The 20,755-nt window shown below is 35.6% G+C and overlaps 1 protein-coding gene across 16 annotated transcripts in view; it reads right to left on the bottom strand.

The window, feature by feature from the left end:
• Positions 1-20,755, bottom strand: part of rbfox3a (RNA binding fox-1 homolog 3a) — an 886,893-nt gene that overhangs the window by 850,928 nt on the left and 15,210 nt on the right. For all 16 annotated transcript variants that reach the window (XM_087276601.1, XM_087276616.1, XM_087276621.1 and 13 more), the window contains exon 3: positions 588-635. The gene's annotated coding sequence lies outside the window, so the exon portion shown is untranslated. The remainder of the gene's footprint in view (positions 1-587; positions 636-20,755) is intronic.

Raw genomic sequence — 20,755 nt, 5'->3', positions numbered from 1 at the left:
AAACGCTGCGTATGTGGCCTCCTTAAGGTGAGTGTTGCCACAACCTGACAAAAATACACTCATCACTACCCATTTTATGTGATTTTTCGGGGACCTGTCACATTTCTCTGCAACTTTTCCTTTCTCTCTTTGTTTCCTCAACACTCTCTTTGTCCTTTTTGAGACGTAAATTGTTTTTCGGTGAATTGCTTCTCCTTGGGCTTGTCATTGTGCTTTTCATTAAAGGAAAGTTGTTGGAAAGTTTCTGTTGAAGGACACTCATGGTGTCTGATGTTGTTTTGAGCTTGTATGGATAGTCGTGGCAGTATATTTCCACAGGGAGCTGAAATAAAAATGGTTTCTTTCCTCCTCGCGTTTCAGCAGACTGAATTCTCCAAAACAACACACAACACTGCACCCGTAAAATATCTGAATTTCATCTTGATTATTTGACAAGTGAACACATCTGACTGGATTACTTTCATAGTGTAAACGCTTCTGTCAAATGAGTTCAAACAGCCACTGAAGACTATTTACTCATCTATTTCTTAAAGATTAAGAGATGCTTGTTAAAAAATGCTAACCAGATGGAATTTATCTTCACTTACCAGTGATGATTTCAACGTTTCACATTAGATGCTTTGTACTTGGTTAACCTGAATTAACACACAAAAAAAGATCAAATTAAGAAAATCAATTAAGTGAGATGTGAGTTTTTAGTTATCATTCGATATTCAGCTAACTACAGAACTTAAAACATAAAATATCATAACCTTCGTTCTGTTGCTTTGCACACAGTATCTTTGTACCAGGGTCATTGCTGTTGATCCACTTTTATATCCTAATGAACTTTACATCGGTCTTACCGAATGTAGTCTCCTGCACAATATCTATATGCATCTTTTTTATTTCTGTATGTCAGTTTACGTAAGTGCTGGCAATGCAGTGTTACCAAATATTAAATGAATACAAACAGCAAAACATGCATTGAAAAATCCACCAAAATAAAGTACAAATGTTTTATTTTAAAGGGGTGGCCTGGAGTGTATTTTTAAGGCTTGGTTGTGACTGTGGGGTGCAAAGCAATGTGTTCATGCTTCATTTATAAAAATAAATAAATAAATAAATAAATAAATAAAGTAAGTAAGTAAGTAAGTAAATAAATAAATAAATAAATAAAATTATTTTTCATATATCTTATTTTATTAATACTGCTATCCAGCTAACACAAGTAAGCTGTAATGTAATGACTTCTATAATGTGAAGTGGGACACTGACAAAGGAAGTGCTGGTCCAAATGCAGGATTTATTTTGCAGAGAATAAGCAACAGTCAACACAGGAGCAAACAGGCGTATACAGTCAAATCTAGAGACGTGGTCATAAACAGGCGGATGGTCAGTACAGGCAGAAGGCAGACAACGTAAACAAGCAAACAAGATGAGGGTCAAAAACATGGTAAGACAAGGCAAGGAAAACGCATTGTTATGTTCAAAATCAGTATAACAAGACTCAGCAACTAGTTTGTGTGTCTGTGCTGCTTTTAATGTCCATGTCATCAGTTTTGAATAGCTTCAGCTGTATGTGAAGGAATTAGCCAGCATAGGAAATCATTGTGTGTGTGCAGTGCATGACTAGATCTTATAGTCCATATAATGGTGGATTAGTAGTTCTATGCAATCTGTGTGTTTACCTGCAACCTGCATGGGCTAGATCGCTGGTGACTGTAACAACTATCATTTTCCTAGTTCCTCCGAAAGCCCTCCCTCAAGAAGCTTTGATTGGTCAGCTAACATAACGTAACATGCTGTGATTCGCTGATCGGCTACACTTCACCAGGAAGTGCCACGCCTCTATTAACATGCGCTTTGTCTTTGTTGTGTAAATACTGTCAGTCAGTGCAACTGTTAGTCGTATCAGTTGATGAGCCTGAATCAGACAGAGAATGACACATAGGGCAACGCCGAACCTCACGCCTGCTCTCTAAAATAAAATCTGACAAGTGTCTTTCATATAAATTTGGGTTATAAGCATGCCTAAGTAATATGAAATGTTCACATATCTTTTGTTAGTTTGTTATTTGAAATGTAGAATGCTCGGAAAGCGGCCACATAGAGAGACAATGCAGTGTTTGTAAAGATTGTAGGTGTTTACAGGGGTTTGTTGGATAATTATAAATTTGTAGCTAAATTTTTTTTAATGGTGCCAAACAGAATTTCCCATTTTTTACATTGTTGTTTATGTCTTTGCTATAACACACCATTAACGCTAGAAATGGTGCATGTAATAGATCATTTTTCAAAAATAAAAACACTTACAGGTTGTGGCTCACAATCCAAGACTTCTTCTACTATTGGAGCTGCTCCTTCATTAAGGGGTTTTTAGCCGAATCTGAACTTGGAGAGATTCTGAAAAATGTCCTTTGTGACATTAGACAGTAGAGCTACATTTTTTTTTTATAATTCTCTGGAACATAATTAAACTTAAACTGTAAGCACTTCTCTCTTTGTGCCTTTGGAAGCCTAAATACAGAAATGTGCAATGTCTGGATTAGTTACTTCATAGCTGGCTACAGGTCTGGTGACAGACAGTTCTTGGGTAAAAACATCTATAAAAAAAATTTTTTTAAAAAAGGTGAAACATGGATGACATTCAAAGTACTCAAATCACAAATTAGCTGCTAACAAAAAAAAACTGCCTAAAAGAACTGTGTAAAAGAACAACAGACACACTTTGCCTCTGCTCTAAACAGTATGCGGAGTATGTGCTGCTGCTCTGTTTACGCATTTAGGGAAACAGGAGTGACAAGCCATATTGTTCTTAATTGTCACCTTTCACATTCATATGTAAATTGAGCTAGGATTCTTTGAAATTAGATAGATAGATTAGAACAGGCTCATTTAAACACCCATATACATATAAACCATGTGTTCTTTGATGCGAGATCAACTAACATGCATTCAATACTAAGTGTAAACAAGGCCCATTTAATCCTGGCTTCATATATATATATATATATATATATATATATATATATATATATATATATATATATATATATATATATATATATATATATATATATATATATATATATACACACACACACACACAGTTGAAATTTATATATGAATATATATATATATATTCTATATATAATATATAATATATATATATATATATATTCTATATATATATATATATAATATATATATATATATATATATATATATATATATATATATATATATATATATATATATATATATATATATTCTAACATGAATTATAACTACATAAGTATTATGCTTGCAGAATTTCCAAATATTTTTACTATTCAGTAATAACGTGGCAAAAGCCCCCACAAAAAAATTACATTATATATTATTTTTTATTTTTTATTTTTTTCTCTTTTCAGTGTTCAATGATTGTCATTATTATATTTTTTTGCAATGGACTCACATTTTCAAAGCTTGCTTCAGTATAGTTGTCATCACTTAGTATGGATATGTGCTCCATAATCTAATAATGAATGCAGTCAGTTACGTTTTTACAAAAATCTAATTTTGTCTGTCACCTGCAGTCTTTCAGTGGGCTCATATTTATCACATAATAAAAGTTTCTTAAAGAAAATGTGGAATGACTCTGAAGCTATTATCAGACTTGTTATTTATACTGTACCATTCACAACAACCCAAAGGGGCATTATTTAATGTTGCATTCAAAGTCTCCATTTTCAAAGAAATCTGATAAACCCTAAAGTGGCTCCAAACAAAACTGCAACTTTGGTGATTTCCTCCTCTTCAGCAATTTAGCTGATGGCATATTAAACTCCAGAATTTATCTCAAAATGTGTCATAAATTGCAAATCACTGTTGAAACCAGCTCCGCTCACCAAACCCAATTCTGTCTGACATCCCAGGTCTTTAGTGCACATTTTGCGATACAGTTTTGCTACCAGATCACGCAAGAAACAAAACCACACACTGGAACCTCACAAGTGAGCTCTTAGACAAATACAAAAGCTCTTATCCTTCTGAACAAAGGGACTAATGGCACCACGCAAGAAGAAACAGTGAGATTAGCCTTGTGACCTTCTTTCTTCTATAGCGCTTTCAAAAAAAAAAAGAAAGAAAGAAACACAAGCCTGCTAACAGCCTGCCATCAACAACCATTTTTACAGCAGCTCAACATCAACACGGGCTCAGAATCGGGACACGGCCGTGTGCAAGATCTCACTGTCCATTTTAATATTCCGAGCAGAGTGAGAAACAGACAGAAAATCAATAGCTTCATTTTTTTCAATATTAAAGAATAGGGGGAAAGGGGCAGAGCTCCAACCTTTTGCTATAAAATCTGAGATTGGCTTTAAAGCCATTTGCCATTTGATCTAAGATGGGACTGAAGACAAACCCCTGGGGCAGAATTATTTGATTAAATGTTGTTTGTTCTGCTTCGCTCTGGGAACACTTGAAGAACTGGCACAAATACTGTGGTTCTTTCATTCAACATTTGATGTCTGAATAAATATACAGTTGAAATGTATGATTTGCTGGATTATTTTAGGACCTTTTTAATGAGCAACTTATAACCGATGGGCTATTTTTAACTGAACGACATAATTGCAAGCATGAGATAAAAAAAACTGACTCAAGATGCTTATAAACACACACCTGTGACCACACATTCTATTAATGTGTCAGGTTAGCATGTTGCTTAGCAACCGTAAATATCCTACAATTAGGTGAATGAACTACATTACCTGGCGGTTGAATTGTTTATTCCAATTAGAAATAAATCCAGCTCCTTATTGAATATTTTTTATCATACAGCTGCTGATGCAGTTTAATAAAGCACACCTTGACTAAAGCAAAGCCACTGAGGTTAATAGCCTTTCGTTTACATTGTTTTCTATAATAAAGACTACAGCCCAAGCGAACGCTTGCAATTGAATTTGGCATCTTGCCCTTCTTCTATATCGAAGAAAAAAACAAGTCTTATTCATCACACATGGATAAAAGTAATCTGACGAATTGTAACGGTGAGTGAAATATCAGTCCGGTTCATAACTGTCCAGATAGCCTTGAAGACAACCTGGATGCAAGACAATTTCTTGTATTGTAGTATTACTGTTTACTCGACTTCTAAGGTGTCCCTGAAACCTCCCTGAATAAAAAAATAGACTTGTACTCAATGGGGTGGTTGGTCTCCTTCCTATTCTTGATCCATGAAATTTTCATCATGAGCAACTTTCATGTTTCTTCCATAAAAGTAATCCAGCACAGCCAAAGTAGAGAGCAAACATAACCTCACATCCATCTGTCCGTGCCTGGCATCAGGATCGCGAATCTCACCGAGAGACTATATTTGTTTTTCAGACATCAGAGCACTTGAAGTATAAAACTACAGAGCTGAGAGGGGTTTCTCTGAAATCTAGGCAATAGACTGAATTCTTGGGCTAACATGCAAGTCTGGCCAATGTTATCTTCCTTTTTTTACGAGGGGCAAAATCCATCAAGAGAAAGGATGCCGTCTGTAGTGGAACCAAGTTGCGAAAAGAAAGTTAAAAAAATAAGAAGAGACCACTTTTAGAATTAATCAATTAATGAAAACTAGAAAGGCCCAGGTTGTACCCAAAATGTGCAACAATAATAAAAGTAGTTGTTTTTTTCCACTGCTAGGTTTAAAGGTTCTCCTGCAATCAAAACTTTTCTCTCTTAGCACTCATCTGACAATCAAAATGACATTTAAAAGTTTTACATTGTTTTGAAAACAATTTAATCTCTCCTTAAAATGACGTGTTGTATGCACCTTTACACCACATCCTCATTAATTTAGGGGATCTATGAATGTGTTAATTGGTCTCCGCTTCTGCTCAAATCACATCAGCAGACCTGCTCCCCTTTTTACTCAATTAAACTGTGTAGAAAACACAAATGGCAAATGAAAATCTTGAATTAATTGTCATCAAATGAATAAACAGTAGAAAGTATGCAAAGAAAACTTTAATAACCATTTACAAATTATTGTAAATCCTTAAAAATAACAAGTTTATTTAGCCCAAAAGATGAGTACTGCATCCATATTTTATGCAAAAATCTTCAGGTTTTTAATACTTTTAAGAGTTACTGCTTTTAGATTCTCACAGGTAAAAAGAAGCGCCTGAAGACATCCTGTAGATGAATCTACCGAGTCAACAGTGTCAAAGTACCGCAGCTGCCATTTAACAACCGGCTACATCCTGTGCCATCCCTGTAAATAAAAAGGGTAACGATTTGTAATCATATCCCTTTAACACATCACAGTGGTGTGACCAGTCTTGGCTGGTTTCTGGAGCTAACAAATTATATACATGCACCTTAAGTCAGAATTATTACCCACCCTTTCCCCAAATTCTGCTTAACAGTAAGAGGTTTTTTTTTTTTTTAAAGATTTTTTTTCAACACACTTCTATGAATGATAGTTGTTATAACTAATTTCTAAGAGATTATTTCTTTTATCTTTGCTATGATGACGCATACTATTTGACTAGTTTATTTCAAGATATTTAACTTAAAGTGCAATTTAGGTAAGTTAATTAGGCAAGTCATTGTATAACTGTGATGATGGCTATGGTGACAACATGGAGACAGCATAGATTCTAGTGCAAGAAGTTTAATAGTCCTCAGCAAACAAATCCAAAACACAAGGTTGAATCGTCAGTTAAGCATGCAAGATTCAGAATAACAAACTGCAAGTCCAACAAGGCAGTCAAAGCAAAGTCAATGATCCAAACAGCAGTGGTCAACAAAACAGGCACAAAGGTCATAACAGAAAGGCAGTACAAAACAATGAGCTAACGCTCAACAAGGCTGTTGATACTGGCAATACCTCAAAGTGAGTGAGGCAGGTAACCTTCTTCTTCTTTCGTTTTTTTATTTAGCGATCGCACCAGTTCTTGTGCATTACCGCCACCCTCCTGTAACCTGAGGCAGGTAACCTGGTGTGGCCAGGTTAATATGACCACCATACAGGAAGTAACCAGCGAAGAACTGGCAGTCAGAATTTGGGCGTGGGCTCCCTCTGCTGGCTGATTGAATGGTTACTAGCCCTGTATGTTACAATAAAAGTGGTTTGTTTTGTACACCTTTAGGGAAAGATTTGCTTAAAGGGGCTAATATTATTGACCTTAAATGTTTTTTATTATTATTTTATTTAAATATAAAATTTATAATTTAAAAAGCTTTTATTTTAGCCTAATTATTCTACATAGCCAAAATAAAACTAAGAGAAGAAGAAAAGATTATAGGAAATACTGTGAAAATTCCATGATCTGTTAAACAAAATTTGGGAAATATTTGAAAATGAAAGCAAAATTACAGGAGAGTTAACAATTTTGATTTCAAATGTATACATGCAACATGTTGTTTCAAACTAATGACAATGTCAATAAAAATGACAGTAAAAAGTCAATTCAAATGGTCAACACCATTACAGTAGTTGAAAGAGCACAGATTAATGTTCCATAATGCAATTAATGCTTTAAAAATGCAAATAACCAAAGAAAAGAAAATCTCTGAATCACAATTTACAGGAATTTTAAATCTTAGTTTACCCACTTAGTAACAGAAGAACACTCACCGGCCACTTTATTATGTGCACCTTATTAGTACCAGGTTGGACCCATTTTTCCTTCAGAACTGCCATAATGCTTCATGGCATAGATTTAACGAGGTACTGGAAATATTCCTCAGAGATTTTGCTCCATATTGACATGATAGCATCATGCAGTTGTTTCAGATCCATGATGTGAATCTCCCGTTACACCATATCCCAAAGTGCTCTATTGGATTGAGATCTGGTGACTGTGGAGGCCATTTGAGTACAGTGAACTCATTGTCATGTTCAATAAACCAGTCTGAAATGATTCACGATTTATGACATGGCACGTTTTCCGGCTATAAGTAGCCATCAGAAAAAAAATCTTCTGTTGTCCAATTTTGGTGAGCCTGTGCAAATTGTGGCCTCAGTTTCCTGTTCTTATTTGACAGGAGTGACACCCGGTGTGGTCTTCTGCTTCTGTAGCCCATCCGCCTCAAGGTTCGACATGTTGTGCGTTCAGAGATGCTCTTTGGCATACCTCAGTTGTAATGAGTGGTTACTTGAGTTACTGTTGCCTTTCTATCAGCTGTAACCAGTCTGGTCGTTCTCCTCTGACATCAACAAGGCATTTGTGGCCACAGAACTGCCGTTCACTGAAAATTCTCTTTTTCTAACCATTCTCTTTAAACCCTAGAGATAGTTGTGTGTGAAAATCCCAGTAGATCAGCTACTTCTGAAACTTTAGCAACTTCAGTTTGAACTGCAGTAGATTGTCTTGACCATGTCTAAATGCCTAAATGCATTGAGTTGCTGCCATGTGATTTGGCTGATTAGAAATTTGCGGTAAGGAGCAGTTGGACAGGTATACCTATTTAAGTGGCTGGTGAGTGTATGTACAGTACATTTGCTTCATGCATTTATATAATTACTTATTTATTGTGCATAATGTCAAGGACACAATTCTCAAACCAAGACATGGATTTCACAGAATGTCTCAAAGGAATCCTTAGTAAATAACTGAGCAAAAATTCATACTGAATTGGTAAAGCTATAGCAGCAACCAACACATATGACAGAAGGATTTTTGGTAATTGGGTATCAGGTTAAGAGGAATATATTGAGACTCCACTAAACCTGAATTCACACCAGTCTAGGAAACATGTCAAGGCCCCACTGTCTCCATCCCACTCAATATGTCCAGACAACATTCTCCAGCATCCACCTCCCATTGATTCATTACCACTCTTATCTGTTTTCAGTTTTAAATTGCATCCCAAGAGCACCTCCCCTCCAGTTAGTAGCTCTCCTCCTCTCACAGCTATGGAGATCCCAGTTAGCATGGTGGTGCATAACTCAATTCAACCCCCCTAATTCCCGCTGCCGTAAACGTCAGGATTATTATTTCACCCATGTCTGATTCCTCTATCCTTCTTTTGGCACACAACTTAATGAAATACAAGATTCCTTCAAGTGGGCTGGATCTTCTTCGGAAATCAATACGAGAAGATTGCCAAGAAGTGGTGATTTAGTTTGTGGTGGACTCTGCAACAGGTATAGCTTAAATGGCATTCTCATTCAGTGTAAAATATTATGACAGGCCAGCCAAGTCGCTTAGTAATGACTAATTATACATAATCCAGATGTATTAAAGGTGACGGGGTAACTCAATAATACTTGTGTGTTTGATGAAGCCAAATAGTAAGCAAAATGTGAAACATATCTAAAAGAGCTACACGATTCTGGCTAAAATGGGAATCGCGATTTTTTTTGCTTAAAATAAAGATCACGATTTTCTCACGAATCTGTAGATGTAAAATAAAGGTATGGTAAAAACAAACATATGGCACAACCTCGATAATAATATTATGTGTAGGTCTACTGGCTTCTATAAATAATTCTATTCTACTTTTAATAATTCTGATGTTGAATTATTATGTTTGAGATTAGGGTTGTAACAATATACCGGTATGACGGTTTACCACGATTTGAATGTGCACGATTATCATACCATGAACAATTGCATATCAACGGTTTTAACCCTTAAAGACCGAGACAGCTGCCCGCGGTTAAAAATAAGTATTGCTCTTAAATGTTTAATAACTTTTGATCCGCTGATCCGATTCATACAATTCAAAGATTGGCATAAAGAAGAGAATCTCAGCTTTCAAGTGCTGTATCACATAACATTCGCGGACTTTCAGAGGCTCCGGAATCAGTGCGGTTACGTCATCAAAATGTGACAACGCTGATTTGACAAAGAAACGCTCGTCACTGTGTCTCCGGACAAACCAGACATGATATATTGATGCATTGTCCCTCCTCCATGCCCAGATTGGTTCAAACTCGCTATATCACAACCAATAAGCATAGGTTTCGCTTTTGTTTGTGGACCAAGCTTTTTGAACAACACGGAATGAGAGAAAGGCATACATTTATGCACGGCTAAATAAAACGCAAAAAAAAAAGTTTTGCATGAAATAATTCACATACTAAGTACTTTTGCATGCACAGCAGCACAGAAACATGACAAAACAGTGACACAGCAAAGACGAACTGCTGCTCTTGCTGTTTTCAATAGACGCAAATGAAGATGCAGCTGTTTGTCTGCATTGCAGACAACCAAATCCATATCCACAGACAACCATATCCATGCTGGCACATAAAACCTAAGGATGTTCCATATTGTATCTAGTTTCGTTATGTAACTATTTATAGTATAGTAAATATTTATATCTATTTTTTACTGAGGATTTGCACCATGTTTATTTGGACTTTATTTGGACTTTGACACATTATTTATTATTTTCTTATTTTTATTTGTTCATTGTAAGTGGTGTTGTTTATAGTAACTAAAAATATATTATTTGGAAAAAGTCAAATTTGCTTCACTGTTCTATTATTTTGTAACTTTTGTAACATACCGTATACCGCAAAACCGTGGTATTGTTTTAGACGATTATCATACCGTAAAAAATTCATACCGTTACAACCCTATTTGAGATATATGCTTGCAATCTGTCATATTAGACAAATTTTATTCACTGATAAAATCAGACATTTGCCATTATCAGATTATATTCAACAATATATAAGCTAGAGTAGTTATACTAACATTGTAAACATTTATTTTCATGCACAAAGTTGTGGGTTCCCTATGAAAGAAAAACGTATCAAATGCTTGTCTTAACCATAACTCTAAAATGCAATACGATCATTTAAATGAAGTGCACACTTTCGGTTTCATTCTGACTGCTAAATGCTTGTTCATACTTTGCGCGCGGCTCCCAAACAATCACTCTATGCCACAAACTGAATATTATTTACAACTGTATTACCTGTTACTCGCAACATACGCAGGTTCTGTTCACTAAAGTAGGCGCGCACGTCTATCATTCAGCTCACAGTCAGCAGCAGACGTCACGTGTGTTTTCCCGATCACGAAAACATTATTATATTAAGACAAAAATTACATTTTTAGGTGAATTATACCTTATAAATACAGTATGTGACTCATTCAACATCATTTGGAGGTGTCAATGCCACTGAGCAACGTGTGTGAAACAATGAAAAGACTCGTGCAGCCGCCTTTTCTTCTCTCTTGAACTTGAAAATATGATTGGCAGAATCGTAGAAATACTAGAGGGTCTAGAGGGTCAAATCGAGATTGCGATCTTTTAACGATTAATTGTGCAGCTCTAATATCTATTGTATATATTAAGCAGGAAAAAAAAACTATATTGAATAATAAGTCATGAAATGGATGGAGGGGTACATTTTTGGTATTTTTAGCAGGTCTACACAATATATCATTTCAGCGTTGATATCCACAGTGATCATTCGCAATAGTCACATCGCAAGCATATGCAATGTTGAGTCTGAATTATAACTGATCATTTGTTTTTTGAGTCCTGTGACATTAGCTGTATTTCCATCCACCTACTTTTATAAGCATTTTCGATAGCACATAAAGACGATTGATGGAAATGCCAATAACTGTATATGCACATGAGTAGGATGAACTTTTTATTTGATAAGAAAAGATGCGCATATGATGGAAACACTTTCATTAAAAAAGTCATGTGATGTTGTTAAAAGGGATCATGTGATGGTAAAAATGTGTGTGAATGGAAAAACCAGCAGGTTGATCACATTTTAAAATACCTGAAATGTTGTTTTGGTCATTCTAAAATGCTAGTATTACTGTAGTATTATTATATTATTAATTACCTCCAGAATTGTCAAGCACATTCATTGCATGTCGGCATACTGTCTACTGAGCCACAAGTCATTTATTAAATAAAGAAAAGACTCATGCAGCTTCTCCTACCGCAGCAAATTCTGTTTTTACTGTTGATATTTGATGCCAGTTAATCAGGAGGGGCAATTTTGCTCTATTTGACTTCTTGAATGGAAACGCTGCTTTATTAGCATGTCTTATATGCAATATTCCAGTTATGCGCATACATTTAATTAGCAAAAAAGCAAAAGTGATTCAAAAATATACATTAAATACAAATATACATCAAATGTTAGATTTTCCAACATTGTGCAGTCATAATTTTTATTAACTTAAATTATGATGCAGAAAAAAAAACTTAATGGTAAAAAAATGGAAACAAATAAATCATCAATTGATAAAAAAGTACAGTACAGTATAAAATAATTTAAAAAAACCTAAATACAATAAAAAGAAGCAAAAATAATAGAAAGTAACTGCATTATAAATAAAGAGGATGGTAAAAGCAACTATTGATAAAATATAAACAAAAAATATGTATATAAAAAAACAAACATTAAAATATATAAACAAATATACACAAATAAATAATCAATTGAGAAATAAGCAAGTACAGTACAGTAGGTTAACAAAATAAAAAAAAAAGTAATAAAAGAAAAAGAAACAAAAAGAATACAAAATATTAATGGAGAGGAGCCATAATTCCAAGAAACTGCTGCAAATGCTCAAATAATACTGCAAGTTCATTGATTTATTTTCTTTTAGGCTTAGTCCTTTTATTAATATGGGGTCGCCACAGCGGAATGAACCGCCAGCTTATCCAGCATGTTTTAAACAGCGGATGCCCTTCCAGCTGCAAAAATACTGCAAGTTGTAGGTTTAAATTATAATATTATGGTGGTTGTAACAGTAGTCCAACTAATCCACCACGCAGAAAAAGTCCCAGTGCTCCTACAGTCAGTCCATCCATGTTTACTGCTTCATTAAAGAACATTCATTGCTAATAATCAGTCCATTCCCTCAGCAGGGTGTGAGACAAAAGCTGTGAATTTTTACACAGACAAATGTGCTTAGACTCTCCCTGTGGAGTAAACGTTCCTTATCTGACCCGCACAAGGCTGAAAGTTCCACCCTAAAAAACACAAAATAATTCATTAAATTTCTTAAAATCGCCATTATCTCTTTTCCGGTTGTCAGTTTTAACATTTGACCGAATTCAGTCGCAGACCAATTTAAAAAATGCTCACTCGTGATTTCTCCGCTTCGAGTGCTCGAGTCTTATTCCCTCGTTGCCCGCCTGTGAATTAGACTGACACTCCAGCCTGGCTGCAGCGAACAGGCCATAAACCCTGCCAGTCTAGAGTGTGTAAAATAATAATGGCAGTGTTGCAAAACCCAAGCTGTGATAATAACAAGCTCTAATGGGGTGCTCTTATCGACATCGATTTCCAATAATAGAGATCATATAAAAAGTAGGTAATTACACTGTGCAAGCAGAGGGCGTCCTGTGCAAATATCATTATTATCAAATTGGAATGGAATGCCGGAGCGGAACATGCACCCATTAGGTCAGAGTGGCCCTGGGGAAACACGGAAGAGAGAAGACACAAAGAAGAGAGATCCCCGTCCACAACCTTCAGCGCCCCCCGCCCTTGGAGTCATTCATACCCTTGGCGAGAGCCATTTCATCGACTGAAGCGCTGCCGTGGGCTAAATAAGTAAGGAGCTCTATTATGTCCAAGGTGTGTTTTTGAAGATGAGATCTACACCACAAACACTACATCCTCATGACCAAACACCACTGAGCGGCCACATAAAACAAGTGAAGCGAAATATGTTTGTGTGGTGGGGGGTGGTTCTTTCAATTGTATTTTTAGGTTTGGTCATAAAAATAACAGCATAACGGTTACCATAACCAGGATTAAACAAATATATTATCTTTTTTAGATACAGACTAAACTGCTTAACAGGTGGGACATCAACACAGCTTTTAAATCTTGGTGAATTTAAAATGTGCATATTCAAATTTGAGCTCACAGTCACTTCAAAAGACATAAGAATTTTGTGTAGGTCAGCATTACATATTTAACTGCATAAACTAATCCTGTGTTGTTGTTTTTACGTTCAAAGTTCCCTAAAAACTTTGTTACTTGAAGTTACCATGAAGCAGAAGTTAGGTTGTGACATATCCATTTGAAACAGTCCTAAAATGAGAAAAAAAAGTAGGGATGTGCATGATTTCATTATTTGGGAATCCATTGGATTGTTGAAAGAGGAAGGAAGACTAACAAATAGATGAATTCAGAGCAAAAATGACACACTAATATGCCTGTACTAAAAGGATTTCATGTGACCAGGATGTGAAGCATGTCGTTTTGATGGGCAGGGAAGGGTATGGTATTTGATTAAAATTTATGAGAGCAAATTAATTTTTACAAAAATATGAAGTGCACAAATACATGGTTTATAAAAGGAAGTACATACAAGTAAAAATACAAAGAGTAAATTTTGATTTCATGGGGTCTTTAAAACATTTAGGCCCAATCCCAATTCTATTTTTGTACCCTTCCCCCTTCCCCTTGGCCCTTGAAACAGAGTGTGAAGGGGAAGAGCTTCAAAATTTACCCATAAGAAATGGGACACTATAACAACACCTGCATAAATCATGATGTCATTGCGATCTGTTGCTTCATATTTATTCCATGCAGTTGCGTTATTTTTTGGTATTTATGTTATCATGATGATATGATGTGGCAATAAGATTGTACTGTGCATTTATTTATCTATGTAAACATAGGAAAACATTAACATTATAGCCGACACTGTTAAAAGGTCATTCCCAGCCACTACACTTTTGTTTTGTTTTTTTAATGATGGTAAAACAAAATTTGGTATAATGACAAAAAATTACTAATTTGTGCATCACTTGACTTCACGTGCAGCCATGCTGCCATTGTAGATCGTGTATTCTGGGACATTTCTATACCCCTTATAAGTCTGGTCGTGAAAAATCTCAGGTTCGAGGGCTATCTAGCCCTTCCACTCAGCACTACACCTTCAAGCTAAAGAGAATTGGGACAACCCCACCTTCACGTGAACATGCAAAACAAGGAGTTGGGATAAGGGGAAGGGCTAAGGAGCAGAATTGGAAATTGGGCCTAATCCCACTTAAATCTAAGCATTTGAGGGTTTAAAAAATCTGTTTAATTATTGTCATCTTAAATTATTTAGAGAATTTATTACAATATTTTTTGTTGGACAGCAGTTTTCGGTCATTTAATACTTTACTCGTACTGTACAATAACCCTGAATTTTAATATTGTGGATCCATAATTTAAATAGGAATAATATTAAACTTTACTGCAATATTTTCACATCTCTTATCAATCTATAATATACATTTAAAAGACTTGTATGCACTCCTTTTATGACAGTTTTGTTTATTTTGGAGCTTAAAAGCTCTTGATCACAATTCACTCTCATTCGGGAAAAATTGTGCTAAACACAGAAAACAAAAATTCAAAAGAAGTTCAAAACTACATTGCAAAATGTTCAATATTTCTAAAAGGGATAGTTAACCTAAAAAAAATAAATAAATAAAAAATCATCATTTAGACCACATTTACACTGCAAATCTTGATGGTCAATTTCGATTTTGTTCCTATATCTGCTTTTGTTGATGACCGGCTTACATCATCTTTTATAAGTGACTCGTATCCGATTGTCTGCATTTACACAGCACAAGGCAAAGACGCAATGACCAGGAAAAAAAAATAAAACAAAAAGAGCGGGCGCTGGCTGATAATAAAAGAGTGCTCTCTTCTCCATTTCTGAATTTAACCTGTGTTTGCAGGGTTCTGTTTTGTTCTTAATTCTTTTCGACAAGTTTACTATCGTTTATGGCAGGAAAGTTCTCATTTCACCATCTTCTTTTAATCTAGGCTTTTCTTAAAAACCAGAAGTTATCTTAATGTAATGTCCATGGCTTGAATTCTGCACGTGATGTATACAACAGTTTTATATATTTGTTACATAACGGATGTTGCGCTCTCTTTCGCTCACTATTTACATGCTTGAATACTTGTGCTATATGACAATACAAAAGTTTTATTTATTTTTTATTTTTTTGCTTTAGTATATGAAATGTAAGGTTTAGGACTCTGCTGAAGTCTGTTCTGAAATGAAGGCATCATTCGATAAGGCTTTTAAATATGTGCAACTTGCAATGACAGGTAAAAATCTACCTCCTTACACTGTAGACACGAGGGCTTGGATCCAATTCATATTGGATAAATTTCCAATATGAATATTTCCTACTGTGTTAGTCAATGGTTAGAGTTTTTTAGATTTCTTAAAAATATCTTCCTCAGAGTTCAACAGAACAAAGAAACTCATGAAGGTTTGGAACTACAGGAGTAAATAGTGAGTACATTTTCATTTTTGGGTCAAATATTACTTTTTTAAAAACCTTTATCAGCATAATGCATCCACAACAACAGGTGTCAGTGTAAAGCCAAAGTTCAATTAAGTGCCAGCAAAACGCCACCTTTCTCTACTCTGTTTAGAAACTCAATATGATCAATTTGCAAGTGTAAAAAAAAACACCGTCATTTCTTCCGGAGCAACAGCCACATGGAACTCCAATGGTGATCAAACCTGCCACAGACGCATTGACACGATAATGACTGAGAGCACTTTTTTTACCGACCTTATCGGGATTGCATTTGCATTTCGCCTGCATGGTCTCTTTCCTATGCATTAAAACATGAGAATAATTAGAGCGAGTATGATAATCGATTCACATCATGTTTCACCCTGAGCCATAAACATGCATCGAAGAGGACGTGACCTCGACTGCAGGTACGACAGGAAGGCCTTTTCCTCGCTGCCTTTTTTGCATTGTTGATCAACCCCCACCTCTCTCACATTCAATCAAAGTCACCACACCATTATTCATTACAAGTATTTGTTTTATGAAATCTCAGCCCAGGGGTGTGTTGTTTGTCCCCTTCCGCACACACATAAGCGCATAGGCACATATGCCCCTCCCACCCCTGGTAAAATTGTGCTTGTAAATGAAATCAGGCTTAACCATGCGTTGGCTTTTCATCAATCTCTGTGTGATGGCTGCTCGCCCTTGATTCATGGCTTCCACCCTTTCCGGCTCCTCCCCGTGTGTGCAGATATGAGTAATGACCCTCTATACCCGGCTCCCCGTCGAGCTGTCGACCTAAGGGACAACCACAGGAACCGAGGATCACCCCTATCCATTACCCTCTCTAAACACATTCATAATCACATACGTACATGTAGACAAGGGACTTGGCACTGATGTTTTTTTTCCCAAGGAGCACATGCTTCGGATCTGAAATTTTTTTTGGAACATACATTTCATTCATTCATTTTCTTTTCAGCTTAGTCCTTTTATTAATCAGGGGTCGCCACAGCGGAATGAACAGCCAACTTATCCAGCATATGTTTTTGGAACATATAAAAATGTAATTAATATAAATAAAAATAAATATTTCATGTTACTTTTTAAAAGGCAAACAAGTAAAGTGCCCTCAGTAAACTGAATTTCAGTTTATGAAATTATTTTTATTCTAAGCTAATTAAAAGGAATCCAGTTAATTTTTTAACTAAACTACCAAAAACAAACACAATGTTTAAAAAAATATTAATAATTATAATAATTAAGTTTCATCTTATACATTTTTTTGTTATTATATAAACATTTCAACTTTAAAAATGTATACAATTTCGTAACTTAAGGCCCATTCACACAGGAACGCTTTTTGCTTGCGTTTTTAATCAACAATTATCGCCTCGTGACTAAACAAAGGGCGCTAATGTGATCGTGCAACGTGCAAAATGACACGTGTAAAGGTGTTAAAGAAACGTCTCATGCTCGTTTTTTGTTTTGATGCGCTGCTTCAAAAACTTCTTCACCAATCAGATTTTCACTTTTGTTCATGTGTTAAACTTCATCTCCTGAAGATACAGTCAACACCACTTGAATGTGCTCAAGTGAAAAACAGTAGAGGTGATCCCAGTTTGACTTTCGTTCAATGAAGAAGATTATGCACGGAGACCAGATGAACGAGGAGCTGCTTTTTCATTGATGTCTGAACCCAAACAACTTGATGACAAACACAACAGCAACAACAATAATATCAGTAGGAGCAGAAAGAAGTAAATAGGATTTGATGGTGAGTTTCATTTCACTTTTCTTTCATGAATTGAAAGTTCACAAAGCGCAATCTAATGTCAGGGGGTAGTTTTGCATGTTCACTCTGCTTAACGCCAATGAACATCACCTGGTTTAAATGCAGAAAAACGTCTCGAAAAAAGCTGACAATAAATGTGAGCGAAAAGCATTTTGGTGCGTTTAAGCCTCACAGTGCATTAAAGGAGTTTTATCAAAATGTTTTTATTTAATATTGCAAAGTTACTTTTACTCCTGTAAAAAACGAAGAAAGATTCTGAAATATTAAGATATTATTATTATTATTATTATTATTATTATTATTATTATTATTATTATATTTTAAAGACTCCTTTTTTGAAATGCATTTACTCCTTCCAACTGCTTAATCCTCAACATATGAAGATAAATGTGCACTACTGCAACCATCGATAACACATTGCAATACAAATACCATAAATTAAACCTTGTCATAATTCATCAACAGTAGATCATGAGCAATCGTTTGGCATAAATGAATTTCTTATAAAGCAGAAGAGAACTGCGAGACTTTAAAATGAACAACGTCTTTACTTTGAATGGTTAATGCTCACATTTACTTAATGAAACTAGCTCTTTTTTTCAGTTTAATAATAACATTAATCAGCATCGCAATTCCTATTTTCAAATGTAAGAGCCAATAAAGGGACAGTTCACCAAAAAAACATTTAAAAATAACTTACTCACCCTTCAACTACCAAACAACTTCAGGTTTCTGTCTTCTATTGAACAAAAAAAAAAAAGATATTTAAAAAAACATAATTAAAACCTGTTTTCCCTATTATGCATGTCAATGGTTACATGTTTTCGGCTTTCTTAAAAATTCCTATTATTGTGTTTAACAATAGAAAGAAACTGACAAATGTTTGAAATGGAGTCAATAGCGAGTTAAATTACATTTTTAGACAAATTACCAGGTGCTCTCAATGTTCATATTAAAAGGTACAAATCTGAATTTTTATTAAGGTCAAAGGTCCGGAACAATTGATATAACATAACTTGTTTTTAATAAACATCAAAAACATGCATCGCAAAATTGGATTGAATACCCTAACAGTCCAGACTTGGACCAGAGTCTAAACTTTGAGAATCCCTGAACAATACCTTAATTTTCACATCATTTAAGATTGTCAACTGCTGAAACTGCAAAATTGTCAACTGCTGAAACACTGTTGGCTCCTTCATCCTTCCTCAAAAGTGCCTACCCTATTGTATTGATTCAACCCCCATTGTATGATTTCAGTCTAGCCAACTGAGAAGTAAAATAGCAACTGGAAGATGTTTATATGTATGTATGTGCGTGCGTGCGTGCGTGCGTGTGTGTGTGTGTGTGTGTGTGTGTGTGTGTGTGTGTGCTCACGTTCAGCCTTCCCAGATACCCACGACATCTCTATCTGGCCAGTCCGACACGCCATTAGCATAAACAAGCACCTGTGTCTGTGTCTACCTGTCAGGGCCCTGTCAGCGTGGGTCTGCAGAGAAGAGCACGGTGCATTAACCCGGCCAACTTATCTCCAACGCTGTCCACAAAGGGGGATTACAGTGGAGGAATTGCTTTTGGGAGTGCTGTCACTCAGCTGCTGATTAGAGCCCCACTCCACTCTTCTATTGCCTTGCAAACAACTGGGAATTCCAATGGCCCCTTCGCCATCCTATCCAATCGGATGCATCACGTTCACCAACATTAATTGGCTGATGTCATTATCCCAAATCCTTAGAACTTGACGTGACCTGTTTGGATGCACTACCTCTTCATTAAAAGCGGGGGGAGTTCACACCTCGCAGAGATATGGCATGTTTCAAATACTGTACGCTGTATAGCTACAAAAGGCTAATCTATCGCGAGAAAGCCGGGGTCAAAAATGAACCAGCACAGAAGCTGTGCATCTATACCGCCTGCTTAATTAAGCCTGGAACATAACGCTGATGGCTATATTTTTCTTCTGTCAGAAAAACATATTACGGCCAACAGCGGACTGACAGAAAGCAAGCAAACCTTTAAATTAGGCTTTAATTAGCTGGGTGCAAAAATGGAGACTGAGACCAGGCAATATGTAACCGATGACAGTTATCTGACGCTCTCAAACACTGAGACAATGCCTAATTAGCCAAAACCTATGTAGCCTTTTCAAGAGTCAAACAATCACTTACTCGTGTACAAGATCTGCAAGCACAGTGTGTGATAGCTGAATGCAGAACGGAATGATGGAGACAATGCAATGCGCTGGAGCAGTTAAGATAGTAAAATAAAAGCACATTAACATTTAAATTCATATAATACACATTAAAGGGATAGTTCAACCAAAAATGAAAAATTGCTGTTCATTTACTCTTCTTTTAAGCCATCGAGGTTATGTTTTTCTCTTGAGTAGAACATTAAAGACGGTCTTATGAAGTAAAACAACCAATCTATGCAAGAAGCATTCATATTAATGCATTTATAAACATTATAACCTTTAATGCACAGCCTCACAATGTATTGTCCAGAGCCATGTGTATTAATTTTGTTTTGAATGCACTTGTTTTTTTTTTTTTACTCAAAGTGCCGGCATTCATTAAGATTCATTACTGATCCTAATATTTTAAAAAATAATTAATAAACTATAATAAATCTTTAAAGTTAAAAATTGCATGCCTGCAAATTAAATTAACGATTTAATGATTTTGGGAGGTGAACTATCCCTTTAGCATTTAAAATGGAGAAGAAAAAGTTTGA

This window comes from Danio rerio, chromosome 12, assembly GCF_052040795.2.
Source record: "Danio rerio strain M-AB ecotype USA chromosome 12, GRCz13ab, whole genome shotgun sequence".
NCBI lineage: Eukaryota > Metazoa > Chordata > Actinopteri > Cypriniformes > Danionidae > Danio > Danio rerio.
The sequence above is the reverse complement of the archived record's forward strand: the minus strand, read 5'-3'. Positions and strand labels throughout refer to the sequence as shown.